The sequence below is a fragment of the Zerene cesonia genome, chromosome 13 (genome assembly GCF_012273895.1).
Source record: "Zerene cesonia ecotype Mississippi chromosome 13, Zerene_cesonia_1.1, whole genome shotgun sequence".
Taxonomy (NCBI): Eukaryota; Metazoa; Arthropoda; class Insecta; order Lepidoptera; family Pieridae; genus Zerene; species Zerene cesonia.
The window spans coordinates 442,056-454,274 of record NC_052114.1 but is presented as its reverse complement, the minus strand read 5'-3'; positions in this window follow the sequence as shown (position 1 = coordinate 454,274).

Below are 12,219 nucleotides of genomic sequence, written 5' to 3'. Positions count from 1 at the left end.
ACCAGTCACTATGGAATGCCCCTAGTATATAATCGAGATATTTATTTTATTTGTCAAGATTTTGTGACTGTTATTTTAGTTGTGATTAATTTTGAAATAAAACTGTGTTTGGTTAAAGAAATGTAACATTCTATTACAATATTAAATGAGAATCAATTTAACAAGAAATATTTGTAAATGAAATATAATTAATATTATTGGGCATTTAATATACCTAACACTAAAGTCAAAACTAGAAAAACATATCATACAACATAATCATAGAGTGTGACCTTTACATAAGGTAAAAAGAAAACCGTCTCATATTTAAACATTTCAAAGCTGTAACACGTTTTTTTGGGCCAATAATATAAAGTTGGAGAGTTTTTTTGTTTGCACGCGCTGTATGTCAGGTTTAAACTGAAAATTATGTATTGAATAGTTGTGACTACTCACTTCGCTTATTGAGTGAGGCGGAACCGCGGGGCGCAGCTAGTCAAACATAAATTTAAATAAACGTTCCGTCTAATATAGCCTCGAGTGTACAAATACCCTCACAAAGTGAAAAACACAAAAAGGAAATTCGGGGGAAAAAGGACCGCATCCTTGTTTATTGTTTTAGATACAGACATATTTTATTTACTAAGTGGCTGTTTTAAATAAAAACGCGGTTAGCTAACGTTAAAAAGTAAAAATGCGTACTTTGGAAGATTTATTCGGTACTTTTATCTTTGTAACGTTTTGTCTTGATGCTAATTTATTGTTTTAATGTGTATTAAAATGATAAATTTCTGGAGGAATTTGTGCTTATATGTGTATCGGAATGCTCTTAGGGAGTTAATAATAAAATATCTTTAATTGAAGTGTTTAAGGTAATTCGATGATCAATCCATAACTACTGTTCTAAAGAAGCTTATAATCATAAAACCATTTTTAACCTTATTTCATACGAGAGTTTTGTATGATACAATACACATCTTATTATTGTTAGCAAGAAAAGGCGTAATTTGATTATATAATTGTCTGTATCTATTCTATTTTATAACGTAAGGCTAATATAAAAGTTCGTCTGTTTGAACGTGCTAATCTAAGTAACTAATGAACTAATTAAAAAAATTATTTCGCCTTTGGATATGTAGGACGTGAACCATGATTGCTATATGCTATAATATGTACCAGGGGCGAAGCAAAGCTTGGGCGGAACGCTAGTCCTACTAATATTATAAACGCCAAAGTTTTTAAGAATGTGTGTGTGTGTTTATTGCTCTTCTACGCAAAGACTACTGAACCGATTGAAATGAAATCTAGTACGTAGACCGCTGGACAACTGGAATAACATATAGGCAACTTTTCATCCCGATATTCCTACGGGATACGGACTTACGCGAGTGAAACCACGGGGCGCAGCGAGTTTATCATAATGTTTAAAAATTGGGTATCATGGTTCTTAGAGTAATAATTAATCGACACCAACCAACAATCGACTGCAAAATATTGTTTATATGCGAGCAGAATTCAATCGGAATACGCGTTCAAAATAAACTTAAACTAATTAAACAAAGCTGGTGCTTACCACCATTATAAGAAGAGGGTATTCATACAATACAGTGTTAATGGCAGCTAGTTAGGTCTGTCTATATTATTTCCTATATTTTTTGCACACAGAGGAGAAAATACCAGTATCCCAATGGCGTCAGGTTGTCGTGATCAGCCGATAATCGCTCCTCTGTGCAAACAGACGCCTGCGATGTGAAAGATTACCTTTATCGACTTATACAGGCTTATACAGGCTGTATAGAAGGTCAATTGTGAAAAATAACATGCCAATTAATTTTACTTACATGCTCATGAGGATATGTAAAAGATAAGTGTTGATCCGCATAAATATAACCTACTAGTTTCGCCCCGCGGTTTCACCCACGTAAGTCCGTATCCCGTAGAAATATCGAGATAAAAGATTGCCTATATGTTATTCCAGTTGTCCAGCTATCTATGTACCAAATTTCATTGCAATCGTTTACGTAGTTATTGCGTGAAAGAGCAACAAACACACACACATCCTTACAAACTTTCGCATTTATAAGTAAGTAAGTGTGGTGAATTTTTACCACCCATTTAGTATTAAGTTGAAATGTCAGCTAACATATGGTAAATAGTAAAACTATGCTATGAAGATTTATAAATGCTCCTATAAGAGTTCTAATAGACTAAATTCAGCTAGTTTGACAAATTTATCCAAAAATTATACTTTTTCCCTGATTATACATGCTTATACATATGGATGCATGGAGTATGCATATACAAGAATGCAATATATATAGGCTAACATATTTGACGCCTTTTTATTTTATTCAATGTCATAATATAAGCACCCCATATAACTAAATGACCGTGGGAGCCGGTAGCAGCCTATGCTATCAAACGCCGCAGGCAAACGCCGCAACCTGTCATTACTCGTAGATCCTCGCTTCATGTGAAACATCTTCACTCGTTAGCCTAACTATCTGTGATTGTGGACCAATTTCAACCTTAACCATTTCGCTATAGTGGTGATTTTCTAAAATTTTCAGCATTGGCCTTTTTGTCCAGAATGTATGTTATGGAAAGGTTTATTTCCCAGGCCTAATTACTAGCTTTTTTGGTCGTTACATTCAGAAATTCCTATACATTGAAAATAAATATTTGTGGGTTCTTGAACTTAAGGGTACACGGTGCAGCTAATTTTTTGCTTTACGTTCCTTAATAAACTATTACACACTAGCTGTTTTGCGTGGCTTCGCCCGTGTGGTGAGAGAACATTGGCAATAGCTATAAATATCAGAAATTAATAAGAATCATAATAATCCTCCCGTGGGATTGAGAAATTTTACCGCGTTAAAAAGTAGCCTATATCACTCTAACCAACTGTTTCCAAACTCAATAATAAAAGCGACTTTGCGACGCGAAAAAGAAGAACTCAATTTAGTATGATTAAAAGTCAGGAGTAAGGATGGTAAGAACGCCTTATATTTTGGTTTCATGAGTCCAGTAGATCATGATTCTACCCCTGAAACATAGGATCGATTTCTCTTTAGAGCTGAATAAAAATAAATTGTTACACATTTTGAGAAAAAGCCGGATTTTCCGGACCCACCTGGGTGCTATATGTTTGTAAATCCGGAAAGTCTTCATTTTTTCTTTTTAATGTACCCCCCTTTTTAACTAACATTAAACACAAAAGGATGTTTGTTTGCTCATCGATATTTTCGGCAATTGTAAATATAGGTATCGGAGACGATACAATAGGTGCATGGCCAGTTTTTCTATAAAACCTTATTTATAAAATTCACAATTGTCATTTGTATAGAAATACTAGCTTACCCGGCCACACGTTGCTGTGGCTGAGTTATAATTAAAAATATTAAGAATATAAATCATTGAGATAATTATTCGAAATAAAAACTGTCCTATATCTTAAGTTGGACCAAATTACACATAAAATGCCAAATCTCATCAAAATCGATTGAGTTGGTGAAGAGTTCATTGGAATATACATCGTTACACTGGATTTTTATATATTAAGATAAGCAATCATCACGTTTGACGTTGACCGCCTCCTTGGTACAGTGGTTAACGCGTGAGCGTAGAACCGAGGGGTCCTGGGTTCGATTCCCGGTGGGGACGCACAGAAAAAATGTCTCGGTCTGGCAGGACACAGAAGGCTGATCACCTACTTGTCCCTAAAGAAAATCGATCAGTGAAACGGATGTACATCATCTGCCCCATACCCCACTAGGGGACACGGGACTTCACATACATAACATAACAATCATCACGTATTAAAAATATTTGATATGTTCAATATAAAGTAAATATCTGAAAGTTTATATACTTATCCATTTGTATTTTTTTCAGCAACATCAGATAAGTACTCGCTAAACATAATTGCTACTAGTATAAATGTAGGCGCTAGTATTTTTAATGCAAACATTTAAATATTCAACCAAATAAATTTGTTTTTCTTCTTTGAAATACAAACTATTACGTTAAATATTTGTTTATTTTATCGATTGTATTTTAACGGCTTAAAAATTAAATGTTTTATTTTATATAGATGATGTAAGCCAAATATTAAAAACGATTGTCTCAAGCTAAGCTAATTCAAATAATCTGTTTTTAAACATCATTACGCTTTTTATTAATCAGACAGATTATATCTATAGTTATCTTTTAATGTTATTCTTTTATTTCACGGCAGATTAAGACTATTTTGAAGTTATATATATTTAATTCCCACCCCCATATTTCTGTCGCTTAGCCTTTATTATAAAATTTTGCCTTTAGAATCTTTAGAATAATATTCCGGGTATCATTTTTAATAGCTTTCGGCACACATAACAATTATTTAGAAAGATAACTATAAAACTCGCAGACGACATACGACAACTTACACCTTTCATTTATTCTTTAATTAAATGAATTGAAAGATAAATTTGTGGCACTGTAATGTCTAGCTGCAATGTACACTGTAGTATACATATTATCATAAAAATGTAATTATAAAAGTTTACAGCAATATGAAAGTTTTCCGTTGGAGTATAATAGAATTAATTATTCTGGAGCCTACAATGCGGTGGGTTAGTTAGGTTACATTACCAAGTTTTCAATAGTAATTGCATACTATTGATAACTCGAATTAATTAAACATCTACTTAAAATTTGAAATACATACACGTTTTTAAAATTGTAATTAACGTATGTTACTTAGTAATTTCACCCTCAAATGGTCAAATAGAGAATTCTGTGAGGTAAAATCGGAAAATTTGAATATTAAGCAATACGAGGCGCGAACAAAACTCCCACTATCCACTGCTGTCATACATATCGCGTCACGTTGACACGTTATTTTCTGCGTCGTCGCGCGACCCTATTTTGATATATCTGTACCCATTCAAAATAAACCTTATCAGAAGCAGTTAAAGTCCATTTGCCTTCACGCTTGTATACTGCACTAGTAATTTCCACGATTTTTTATTTTAACCTGTATGCCTTGGAGATAGAGTTTATTTTGGATTGTAGGTGAAGAGTCAAGTGTGGTGACATGATATTTGTGCGTTTGAAGTGAAAATGATATGAGTGAACATGTTGTTAAAGCTATAGGTGATAGGTGTACTATTTTGTGACCTAACTATACTGCATTGTATATTAGAGGAGAATTTTTCTATCGAGCAAGTTTCGTATAATGCGATCCAACTCATAAAAAGAACGTCAATGGGCTTTATGAGGCAAATGTCATTTTAAAAATATGATTTATTTAGAAACTCTTCCGTGTTTCATATAAAAGTCGGTTAATTTTATTAGTTTTATTATTTTCTTTTTAGTCAAACTGCAATTGATTATTTTATCTATTACACTCCTATGCGTAGGAACATAGTATAAGAGAGATTAAGTTGGTAAGTCATGGACTATTCGATTCAATTAAGAATATGATCCCCTAGTTCCTTTATATGTACATTTAGTCTTTAGAATCCTTTTTTAACTTAATACATAAATGGTTATACCAATTACGTCACAAAACCACAACAAAATGGCAATCATCTTTATTGAATCTCATTGAATTGGCTTATATAAATAGTAAGTTGATTGAAATATGAATTTATCAAATTTCGATAATTATTTCAAGAACAAACACTCTCCAAATTTTAATTTGTTTTGTTTACATTTAAAGAAAATCTCAGCATTTGATATAATTATACCTCAGCATCCCTTCTCTAGACGGCAATCTTCAATTAAAACCGGCGGTTTTGTCCACTTGTATACACATTTTTTTTACATCATAGCGGACAACTGAGCTGGTGGTTCGCCTGATGGTAAACGATCACCACCGCCCATGAACATTCGCAAAGGCCAGACCACTGAGAATGCGCTGCCCGCTTTTTAGAGACAAGCGAAAGATTGATGACTGGAGAGAAGGAATGGACTGGAAAGGGCTAGGAGAAGGAAATAGGCCTCCGGCTCCCACACTCGCCGCACGAAACACAATAGCAAGCTATTATTTCACGCCGGTTTTCTTTGGCAGTGTGGTACTTCCCCAGTGCGAGCTGGCCGAATTCGTGATGTATAGTGATATTATAAAAATGATATTTATTATATAACATGGCATTATATATGCCAATATTGTTGTTTGTATTTATTTTTTTTCGTCTAAATGTATTTATTGTATTTGAAACAGGTCGAGAAAACCTATATTGGTTTTCGGAATCTATAACAAGCTTACTTCACTTTAATATCTAACATTTAAGATAATTTAAAAACAGTACTTAATGTAATACTACAATACAATTACATAAAGAACCATGTTTTCTAAACATGAAATATGTCTTATAAGCTAAAGCATTCATGTAGATCAAAACAAATGCAAAATTATTCAAACCAAAACCGCTTTACAATCGTATTAGAATGCACGCCATCTAGTGGCAATACTCACACATCATTTTGACAACTGCCACAATATGGCCGCTTTCCCGCCAACATCTCGCGCAGATTCCATTGCACTAACTGCATTCAACAACACACCTCACAACCCACAACACCATATTTAAAGATAATTAATTACGAAAACACAACATAATTAGCTTCATGTACAAACACATGTACAAATGACCACATCACTCAAACTCAAACGCTACTATTCACATCGGTAATTTGAATTGATAATTAGTTATTTAATTACTAATTAGCATAACGGAGCTATGCCTTCAACGACAGCAGATCGTCGAATGAAAAGCTCCACCATGTTGTTACTGAATTTTATACTCCATCCCAGGCACCAGAGCCTCCAAGTTTGCCTCCTTCAAATTCGTTATGCATACAGCACCAAGGGCTGTTGAATAGCGCTCGCGTTTATTTATGAACAGGCAAACTTCTGGTGGTCGGACGTGGATATACAATATAGGCTCGTCCCCTGATCCCAACGAAAATCCGACCGACAATGCATGCGATCGCTGAAAAAGGGCTTTTTATGTATTCAACATCTAAATGTATCTCATCTGCAAGTCGTATTTAGGGGCTAATTAACAAGTGAACACGGCTGCGCGTCTGCGCACCGCACGCTACGAGAAAAATTCCCAATTCGTTTTCGCGTCGCGAAATCGAGTTTGAGATTTCTCTATTTACATAGCGAAGATCCTTTAAAGTTCGCCAGGGCATGTTTCGTTGAAGCGTTCGCAATTGCGATTTTACAAAGCAGCGTTCTGAAATTCCACCCCGCCCGTCCCCCCTATCACAAAGTATAATGATATCGTCGCCGGCGTTATTATGGGAGTCGTCATAAATATTTCATAGAAGAGGGCAGTAATGACCGAGTGACCGGACCTCCCGCTGCTATCATCGGCCAATATTATCTTGATCCATCGGAGATTGTCTTCACTTACCTGCGCGTTTTGCAAAACACAAGGGGATAAAAAGCATTGGATACAATTGACAGCCACAAGCTTGTATTAAAGGTTTTGCTCGTGATATAAAATAGTATTCTCTCGTACTATGGTGGTGGTACTCGTCTGGTGCTTATGCTTCTGTATAGACCTACCTATGCGTAATAATTATATTGATAATATTTCAAACCTATTCTTATATAACCGGATTATTTTACTTTGTCGAATGTAATACCTTCTTACATATTGCAAAGAATACCTCAAATGACTTTAATTTGGTTTATTTTGATTAATAATTTCAAACTAACATACACACCGTACTCACTGATATCAACGTAAAAACTGGATTTTTCTAGAAAACCTATCAAACGATATTCCAGAAAGTTCGCTTCAGTAATGAAATTCTCAATTCCGTAGAAGTTGCCCTTCCTAGCGGTGTGAAGCTAATTACAGCTGGACACTGTCGGTGCCTTTGATCATCTTACTTTGATCGGCTCCTTCGAACTCAAGAGCTTTGTGGACATGGGACTTTTATTAAAATACACTTTATATTAGACTTTATAATTTAGAATTTTATTTCATCTAATATATTGTAGCTGGATAACATATACAGGGTACACCACTGCGAAGACACACTAGTTCAATTCGAGCCTTGTATCGAGTTAAATGTAGTTTCCTATTTATTACATAGAATTCCAAATCTCAATGGTTTCGTTGTGCGAACATTTGATTTTAATAATTGTACTCAATCCGATAATAAGGGTCTTATGTTACGCCTTAAAAATGATATTGAAATGTCCTCTTCCCTCGTAACCACGGTAATAAGCTAGACGGACCGATCTCCTTTGACGAACAAAACTTGTTACAGTCCATATTAAAATTCAAAAACGACCGAAACTCTGTCTCCATTCCTGAAAACATTATTCAGGAGATTTGAATAATGATTTTGTTACACCTTAATGTATTCGAGTCTCAACTCGTGATTTTTGGTACTTAAATGCTTTTAAACTTCATTTGGGTAAGGTCTTTGAGACTTATGTGGAGTTTAAACAACGTTAAATGGACGTGAATTATGTTATGTGCTTGTTTTGGGGTATTCTGTTAGTTTGGTGAGTGAGGCTTACTGAAAAATTATTGAGAAATATAACTTACTCGATGTTTTTATAAATCTAATGATAGAAGATTATTGATTATTTTTGATATGATGGTGATTCAATATTTAAAATAAAGAGACCAATAAGTAAATTACCAAGAATTTACTTAATTGAGGATAGTAAAAGGGTTTGCATTCGTAGCGTGCATAATGTAGCTACATTATTAAATTAAATGAAAGAAAAAAGCACTGTTCATAAAAAAGTGGCATAATATATTTTATCTTGAAATTAAGAACACATTCTAAATGAAATTGAGAGAAAACGAAATAATCATGAAATAAGAATAACATTGATAAGTAAGGAATGCACCCTATTCGTAGTACTCCGAGCCTAGAGCAATAAGGTTCGGACGATGGATTCAAAAGAAAAATAACATAGCCATGTCGACTGCAAACAAACTAAAAATGTACAGACAAAAATCAACATTACCCATAGACATTAAGTAAAAGGAGACATTAAAATTTCAGCTTAGTTCAGTCATAAAAATGTTAATGTAGCAAAAACAAATAGCGGGTAATATATGCGAAGGGTGAATTAAATGGGTGTTTGTCTTGCCAGACATTTTTACTTTGTTTGTAGATAAATTGAATTGCCGACAAGAATTGATTTCGTTTCAATCGGAGCTGTTTCGTTTTAATTTGTTACGTCTCAGATGAGATGTAGATACATCGGTTGCTGGATCGTGTGTGTTCGTGTGTGTCTGAATGCTTTTTGATTAGATATAATTGAGTTGACGGTACGGTTTGGAAGATAACATCTAGATATTTGTATACTTGATTGTCCAAGTATTTTGTAGAAAACGTTACACATTAAAATGTCGAAGTCTATATGCAATTTCGCCAATTTCATAGACTCAATTATGCAGGGTCAATTGCTACGCCCAAAGTGAAAGATAGTAGAAAATAGCAGTTTACAGAATTAAAAGCTTAACGTGAAATAACGATAAATGATTATTCAGAAAGCCTGTTCGAGTAAAAATCTCTGAAGAATTTTTATAATCACTCTTCTTTGCCTAAAATTACATCGCGTATAAATCAGTGGGTAAGTTATTTATCGCGTCGATGATGGATGACCAGGGAAAATACTTTCGGCGAGTCAAGATGAAACGCCTCCCCTTGCCCCCTTGACCACCCTTCTCACAGGTGCTACGCTTTAATGAGTTTATAATTAGGAGGTGTTTATAGGAAGTTTTTGCTGTTATTTTCTTAGAAATTGAAGAGTGAAAAATTATAAGGTAGAAACATGTGGTATGATTCGCCTGAACTGAAATTATTGTACTACTTATTTAGGCTTTATAAAATACAAGCAATTCTATCGAGTCCAGACAAACTTTTTCTAACTTGAACATCTAAAAAATAGAAAAATAAACGTCGAACAAACTTATAAAATTATACCTACTCAGCATCTGTGAAACTGTATTTCAGTTCATTTAGCCTCCGAAATGTATATAAAAAGTTAACAGGCTTCCCTCCCAAAGTATTCTTAAGACTCACTTTGAATAAAGCCAGCTATTCATTCCGCGACATTTCTAGGTATTTTCTATTTACCTTCCAAATTTTTTAAATGTTGATCGAAATATATAGCGTAACGAATGCGATTAAAAGAAACATTACTTAATATTTTTTGACATTTATTATTTTTTAATGAATATAGACACTATACAACCTAATTTGGTCTTTAAGGAGAAAACCAACCTTAAAGTTAAGAATATAATAGCAAAAACGTGTACTCAGTTATTTGGTAAAAACATCTCCAACATCAAGATCATTAATTGATGTAATAATCATTTGAGCTTCTAACTAAACCAATATGAAGGGTTTTGTTTCATATTTCAAAGGTGGCAATTTTTTTTCAAGTATAAAGTCGCATGGTTCATTGCAAGTTTTAATTTTTTTCTTGAATAATGCGAGTGTTATGGCCCAAAATATGCTTCATTTGGCGCGCAGAAACTTCTGTAAGTGAATGCGGAAATCATATTCATATTTTTTTACGCCTCAACTGCTCTGACGAGGAATTTGAATAAAGTGCGTCGACGGTTCGTTTATGAATGCCTTTGTTTTGTGTACTTGCGTTAAATTGTTGCTGCTATGCCTGATTAATGTAATACATTAACACAAATACTTTTATTAATGAGCATATTATTAGCGTATTTGTGTTTTAAAATAGGTTAATTGAAATATCATTTTATTTTCAATAGGTATAAATGAAGAAAAGTTGTGATTATTTGAGTTTTTTAATGTGGGAGTCGAGCACGGTTACAAATGTTCATGGGCGGTGGTAGTGCATATTATCAGGCGACAATAACGTAACCAGCTCCATTGCGTACAATAACGTAAAAAACACCATAATATTCTGATCATTTGGAACAACCTTTTTCCAATTTCAGTAAACGAGTTCCATCAAGCCTCAAAGAAACACCAAGCACTGAGCCAGACGCGAAATTTTAAAATTACTTACACCTAATGCAAGTCTGAATCCTTAAAGAAACTTAATTTAGTTCCCGCCACAGAACTCACCTCGAAATTAATATTTCTTTCATTAAAATCTTGTAATATTTTCCTTGCTGCATGCATAAGTAATGCCCTGAATAAGGTTGGCAAAAATTTTCGCTGGCGCTATCAGAAATTCGCTTCAATTTAATTTTCGCTTGTTTTTATGTAATTGTTTAAATAAACCTTTGTTTTGATTCAGTTACGAGTTCTCTTGTTTGTCTTTATCGGTTTGACTTAACTTTAAAACTCTTCGGAGTCGTGCCAATTATTTGTTTTTTTATTAGCTTAGTGTACAATATTTTTGTGGTGACTGAAATCAAAATGTGTACTGACATTGTAATTACATCATTTTCTTCTTTTGCATAAAATTATGGAAATAAATCAAGCTTAAGAAAGCTTATGGTCAAAAAATTGTTATTCAATATGTCATGTCCATGGTCTGTGGTGTAAAATTCTCAACTATAGCAGTTATAACAGTCTGATCAATTTATCAGACTGTTATAGCCGCTATTTGCTGTAATAAATTTTTTAAATTAAATAAGCCATTAATATGTCCTTTATATCTTATTAAGACTTGTTATATGTATATGTACAATTTGCACTGAATACGTTTGCATTCTCCGACGTAGGTAATTAATAGATAAGTACATAAAAATAGTATAAAATAAAATGAAATAATAATTCCAAAATCAATTTTATCTATAGGTTATCCATCTTTTTCTGAAATAAATAATATTAAGATTGCATCAAATACAAGATTGCTTCAAATACAATATACAATTTGTATAAAAATAACTTTACCTAAAATGCGGATTCAAGTTTTATTCTCTCTTTCCTTTAATAAAATATAAGTGATATTGTGGATTGTGTCCATTAAAATATCATACAAAAAACAATAGAACAACAAATAAACTCATAATATTTATTCATATTGTTGGGAAATCAAATTTTAAAAACATATCTAGAAAAAATCTGTTATAACAAAATTAGCATCCTCAATAATTAAGACTATTTCTGTTAACCATTTAATTCAATTGTGTCTCCTCTATACATACAAACGTGCTAATTACACAACGTAATTGTTTGTTCGGATGTTAATCGAAGACTAAATCTCTCTTATTCGGTCGCCTTATAGCCCCTAGTCATTGGCATGTATAACACAACATCCATTTGATCCCCGAT